This window comes from Oncorhynchus mykiss, chromosome 20 (genome assembly GCF_057628025.1).
Source record: "Oncorhynchus mykiss isolate SJ-2025 chromosome 20, ASM5762802v1, whole genome shotgun sequence".
Lineage (NCBI taxonomy): Eukaryota > Metazoa > Chordata > Actinopteri > Salmoniformes > Salmonidae > Oncorhynchus > Oncorhynchus mykiss.
The window spans coordinates 4,058,145-4,065,260 of NC_143041.1; positions in this window are offsets into that span (position 1 = coordinate 4,058,145).

A 7,116-nucleotide genomic window follows, 5' to 3' on the forward strand; every position below is an offset into this window, starting at 1 on the left:
TTTGCTGCAGGAGGGACTGGTGCACTGGGGGACTTCACAAAATAGATGGCATCATTTAGGGAGGAAAATTATGTCGAGATATTGAAGCAACATCTCAAGATATCACTCAGGAAGTTAAAGCTTGGTTGCAAATGGGTCTTCCAAATGGACAATGACCCCAGCATACTTCCAAAGTTGTTGCAAAATGGCTTAAGGACAACAAAGTCAAGGTATTGGAGTGGCCATCACAAAGCCCTGACCTCAATCCTATAGAAGATTTGTGGGCAGAACTGAGAAAGCGTGTGCGAGCAAGGAGGCCCGCAAACCTGATTCAGTTACACCAGCTCTGTCAGGAGGAATGGGCCAGAATTCACCCAACTTATTGTGGGAAGCTTGTGGAAGGCTACCTGAAACTTTTGACCCAAGTTAAAGAATTTAAAGGCAATACTACCAAATAATAATTGAGTGTATGTAAACTTCTGACACACTGGGAATGTGATGAACGAAATAAAAGCTGAAATGAATCATTCTCTCTACTATTATTCTGACATTTCACATTCTTAAAATAAAGTGGTGATCCTAACTGACCTAAGACAGGGAATTGTTACTAGGATTAAATGTCAGGAATTGTGAAAAACTTAGTTTAAATGTATTTGGCTAAGGTGTATTTAATTTTCTGACATACACACAAATAAATAAATGATCAAGGAAATACAAAAATAGTGACAAATGTATTTATTTTTCTCTTCATATCTGTACAGTCTTGGCCAATAGTTTTGAGAATGACACAAATATTATTTTTCACAAAGTCTGCTGCCTGTATGATGAGTTTGTATGATGGCAATTTGCATATATTCCAGAATGTTATGAAGAGTGATCAGATGAATTGCAATTAATTGCAAAGTCCCTATTTGCCATGCAAATGAACTGAATCCCCAAAAAACATTTTCACTGCATTTCAGCCCTGCCACAAAATGACCAGCTGACATCATGTCAGTGATTCTCTCGTTAACACAGGTGTGAGTGTTGATGAGGACAAGGCTGGAGATCACTCTGTTATGCTGATTGAGTTTGAATAACAGACTGGAAGCTTCAAAAGGAGGGTGGTGCTTGGAATCATTGTTCCTCCTCTGTCAACCATGGTTACCTCCCAGGAAACACATGCCATCATCATTGATTTGCACAAAAAGGGCTTCACAGGTAAGGATATTGCTGCCAGTAAGACTGCACCTAAACCAACCATTTATCGGATCATCAAGAACTTCAAGGAGAGCAGTTCAATTGTTGTGAAGAAGGCTTCAGGGCGCCCAAGAAAGTCCAGCAAGAGCCAGGACCGTCTCCTAAAGTTGATTCAGCTGCGGGATCGGGGCACCACCAGTACAGAGCTTGCTCAGGAATGGCAGCAGGCAGGTGTGAGTGCATCTGCACGCACAGTGAGGCGAAGACTTTTGGAGGATGGCCTGGTGTCAAGAAAGGCAGCAAACAAACCACTTCTCTCCAGGAAAAACATCAGGGACAGACTGATATTCTGCAAAAGGTACAGGGATTGGACTGCTGAGGACTGGGGTAAAGTCATTTTCTCTGATGAATCCCCTTTTAGATTGTTTGGGGCATCTGGAAAAAACTTGTCCGGAGAAGACAAGATGAGCGCTACCATCAGTCCTGTGTCATGCCAACAGTAAAGCATCCTGAGACCATTCATCTGTGGGATTGCTTCTCAGCCAAGGGAGTGCTTTCCTTCACAATTTTGCCTAACATAGCCATGAATAAAGAATGGTACCAACACATCCTCTGAGAGCAACTTCTCCCAACCATCCAGGAACAGTTTGGTGACGAACAATGACTTTTCCAGCATGATGGAGCACCTTGCCATAAGGCAAAAGTCATAACTAAGTGGCTCAGGGAACAAAAGATTGATATTTTGGGTCCATGGCCAGGAAACTCCCCAGACCTTAATCCCATTGAGAACTTGTAGTCAATCCTCAAGAGGCGGGTGGACAAACAAAAACCCACACATTCTGACAAACTCCAAGCATTGATTATGCAAGAATGGGCTGCCATCAGTCAGGATGTGGCCCAGAAGTTAATTGACAGCATGCCAGGGCGGATTGCAGAGGTCTTGAAAAAGAGGGTCAACACTGCAAATATTGACTCTTTCCATCAACTTCATGTAATTGTCAATAAAAGCCTTTGACACTTATGAAATGCGTGTAATTATACGTCAGCATTCCATAGTAACACCTGACAACAATATCTAAAGACACTGAGGGAGCAGACTTTGTGAAAATGAATATTTGTGTCATTCTCTAAACTTTTGGCCACGACTTTACGTGTATTCAATTTATTATGTAATTATTCACACTTTCGTCCATTTTATTCATTTATATATAGTATGTACACTGAACAAAAATATAAATGCAACATGCAACAATTTCAGAGATTTGACTGAGTTACAGTTATATATGGAAATCAGTCAATTGAAATAGATTCATAGAGCCGTAATCTGTGGATTTCACATGACTGGGAATACAGATATGCGTATGTTGGTCACAAAATAAGTTAGGGGAAGTTAGGGGCGTGGATCAGGGGCGTGGATCAGAAAACCAGAAAACCAGTCAGTATCTGGTGTGACCCCCATTTGCCTCATGCAGCGACACATCTCGACACATCTCCTTCGCATAGAGTTGATTTGGCTGATGATTGTGGCCTCTGAAATGTTTTCCCACTCCTCTTCAATGGCTGTGCGAACTTGCTGGATATTGGCGGGAACTGGAACACGGTGTCGTGTCGTACACGTCGTAAACGTGCTCAACGGGTGACATGTCTGGTGAGTATGTAGGCCATGGAAGAACATTTTCAGCTTTCAGAAATGGTGTACAGATCCTTGCAACATGGGGCTGTGAATTATCATGCTGAAACTTGAGGTGATGGTGGTGGATGAATGGCACGACAATGGGCCTCAGTACCTCATCACGATATTTGTGCATTCAAATTGCCATCAATAAAATGCCTTGTGTTTGTTGTCCGTAGCTTATGCCTGCCCATACCATAACCCTAACGCTTCCCTAGGGCACTCTGTTAACAGTGTTGACACCAGTATCCGCTCGCCCACACAACGCCATACACACTATCTGCCATCTGCCCCGTACAGATAAAACTGGGATTCATCTGTGAAGAGCACACTTCTCCAGCGAGCTAGTGGCCATAGAAGGTGAGCATTTGCCCACTGAAGTCGGTTACGATGCCGAACTGCAGTCAGGTCAAGACCCTGGTGAGGGTCACAAGCTTCAAACACGCAGATCAGCTTCCCTGAGACGGTTTCTGACAGTTTGTGCAGAACTTCTTTGGTTGTGCAAACCCACAGTTTCATCAGCTGTCCAGGTGGCTGGTCTCAGACGATCCCACAGTTTCATCAGCTGTCCAGGTGGCTGGTCTCAGATCATCCCACAGTTTCATCAGCTGTCCAGGTGGCTGGTCTCAGACGATCCCACAGTTTCATCATTTGTCCAGGTGGCTGGTCTCAGACCATCCCACAGTTTCATCAGCTGTCCAGGTGGCTGGTCTCAGACCATCCCACAGTTTCATCAGCTGTCCAGGTGGCTGGTCTCAGACCATCCCACAGTTTCATCAGCTGTCCAGGTGGCTGGTCTCAGACCATCCCACAGTTTCATCAGCTGTCCGGGTGGCTGGTCTCAGACCATCCCACAGTTTCATCAGCTGTCCAGGTGGCTGGTCTCAGACGATCCCACAGTTTCATCAGCTGTCCAGGTGGCTGGTCTCAGACCATCCCACAGTTTCATCAGCTGTCCAGGTGGCTGGTCTCAGACCATCCCACAGTTTCATCAGCTGTCCAGGTGGCTGGTCTCAGACCATCCCACAGTTTCATCAGCTGTCCGGGTGGCTGGTCTCAGACCATCCCACAGTTTCATCAGCTGTCCAGGTGGCTGGTCTCAGACCATCCCACAGTTTCATCAGCTGTCCAGGTGGCTGGTCTCAGACCATCCCACAGTTTCATCAGCTGTCCAGGTGGCTGGTCTCAGACCATCCCACAGTTTCATCAGCTGTCCAGGTGGCTGGTCTCAGACCATCCCACAGTTTTATCAGCTGTCCAGGTGGCTGGTCTCAGACCATCCCACAGTTTCATCAGCTGTCTGGGTGGCTGGTCTCAGACCATCCCACAGCTTCATCAGCTGTCTGGGTGGCTGGTCTCAGACCATCCCACAGTTTCATCAGCTGTCCAGGTGGCTGGTCTCAGACCATCCCACAGTTTCATCAGCTGTCCAGGTGGCTGGTCTCAGACCATCCCACAGTTTCATCAGCTGTCCAGGTGGCTGGTCTCAGACCATCCCACAGTTTCATCAGTTGTCCAGGTGGCTGGTCTCAGACCATCCCACAGTTTCATCAGCTGTCCTGGTGGCTGGTCTCAGACCATCCCACAGTTTCATCAGCTGTCCAGGAGAAGAAGCGTGTATTAAGACTAAAAAAGAAGTGGAATGTTTCCTGTATGGATTTTTGTAGCAGGGCGCCTATAAAGGGGGTTATTTCTGGGGTGGCACAAGAAGTACTGTAAAGGCAGAGGACATAACTGAAGACATAGATGGAGTGGTACCTAGACTGACCTGTATGGTGGATGGAGAAAATAATTTGACTGCATCCATGCTACTGTTCTTTGATGAAGAGTCTCTCCCGTCTCATATAAAGTTAGGATTCATGAGATACCCTGTAAGAGCTTTTGTGCACAAGCCCCTTCAGTGTTGTCAGGGATTTCCTCCTCTTCGTCCGAAGAGGAGAGGCGAGAAGGATCAGAGGACCAATATGCGGCATGGTAAGTGTCCATGGTTCTTTTAATACGTAAATGTACACATGAACAACTGACTACAAGAAACGTGAAAACCCAAAACAGTCCTATCTGGTGCAAACACAGAGACAGGAACAATCACCCACAAACACACAGTGAAACCCAGGCTACCTAAGTATGATTCTCAATCAGAGACAACTAATGACACCTGCCTCTGATTGAGAACAATACTAGGCCGAAACATAGAAATACCCAAATCATAGAAAAACAAACATAGACTGCCCAACCAACTCATGCCCTGACCATACTAAATAAATACAAAACAAAGGAAATAAAGGTCAGAACCTGACAAGTGTCATAATTATAAAATATGTGGTCTTGTGTCAAGTGTGTGCAGGAGGGAAGAGTATCATATGCCAGATGAAGTGAAATGCTCCAACTGTGGAAGCGAACATGCGCTTGAATTCCTGGAGTGCCATGTTAGGGTGAAGGAGACCGTGGTGGCAGGGGTTAGGAATGTCCAGCATGTCTCCTATCTGTCTGTGAGGAGATTGGAAGGAACGAGTGGAGGGGAAGAAACAATGGTAATAGAGCCACCACGACCAGTGAAGGTTTCTCATCATCATCTGAGGGACAGTGAAATGCTACATGTTAACAAGGTGGACTTTGTATTATTTAATGCAATGATCATTAACTGTACAGCACAAGCAGAGAAGAAGTGAATCATTGTGAATGCAGCTGAACGTTTTTTTGGTGTCTTTGTGATTTCACAGCTTAGGACGTGCACGAAATCCTGTCTGTGAATGTCCCGCCATCACAGGCCCCTGAGCCTGTGTAGGGATGAATTTTGGAGTGGACTGTGATTGAAGAATTGGGATGGGTTTTGTTAGTTGACGTGTCTTATTTTCTATCATGTTTTCTATTTTCTCATTCAATACCTTGTCTAGCTGGTAATGCACCATAAACACTGGATGCCTCTGTTAAACCCCATCAAAAAAGAAGAATGCCATTTTGAGAAAATGCAAGTTATGCAGTGACTGACTCTCACATGCTGTTTTTCTATCTTGAAGTGGTGTGCGTCCATCAAACATGTAAGTGTTGTGAAATGTGCATATTGGTGTGGGCAACATCTGACCCCGCAATAACATCTGCTAAACTGACAAATGTGACAAATAAAATTAGATCTGATGTGAGTTGTTAGGTTTAAAGGGGAACCGCACCCGCTTATTTGACCTTGTTTTTCTCGCTCCTCAACAAATGCTGGAAGCCATGACAGCAGCGAAACATGAGTTGGCTTGGGGGTGTGGTTTGACATGGGAGGTTTTTGGGTGTGACCTTGCCACCACCAAGACACACCCATTTGTCAGAACCTTGCCCTCAGCTGTTTCCCACCACTCAATAAAAACAAACTAAACACTTGCAGGTTGAGTTCAATAACTACAGGCAGATGTAGCCAGCAGCATACCACCCTGCATACCACTGCTGGCTTGCTTCTGAAGCTGAGCAGGGTTGGTCCTGGTCAGTCCCTGGATGGGAGACCAGATGCTGCTGGAAGTGGTGTTGGAGGGCCAGTAGGAGGCACTCTTTCCTCTGTTCTAAAACATATCCCAATACCCTAGGGCAGTGATTGGGGACACTACCCTGGATAGGATGCCATCTTTTGGGTGGGATGTTAAACGGGAGTCCTGACTCTTTGAGGTCATTAAATATCCCATGGCACTTATTGTAGGGTTGTTAACCCCGGTGTCCTGGCTAAATTCCCAATCTGGCCCTCAAACCATCATGGTCACCTAATAATCCCCAGTTTACAATTGGCTCATTCATCCCCCTCCTCTCCCTTGTAACTATTCCCCAGGTTGTTGCTGCAAATGAGAATGTGTTCTCAGTCAACTTAACTGGTAAAATAATGGATAAATAAAAAAAAAAGTGAGATGATGGAGGAAGCTTTGAATAGGTCAGAAGAATGCAGTTGCTGAATTTATGTAGATAATCTAAACAAGGGTTTTGATAACTTTCAAATGTAGTAACAGGTCTATGTAGAATAAACAGCCTTTTACATACAGTGGCTTGCGAAAGTATTCACCCCCCTTGGCATTTTTCCTATTTTGTTGCCTGCAACCTGGAATTAAAATAGATTTTTGGGGGTTTGTATCATTTGATTTACACAACATGCCTACCACTTTGAAGATGCAAAATAATTTGGGGGGTGAAACAAACAAGAAATAATACAAAAAAATGTTTTACTTGAGCGTGTATAACTATTCATCCCCGCCCCCAAAGTCAATACTTTGTAGAGACACCTTTTGCAGCAATTACAGCTACAAGTCTCTTCAGGTATG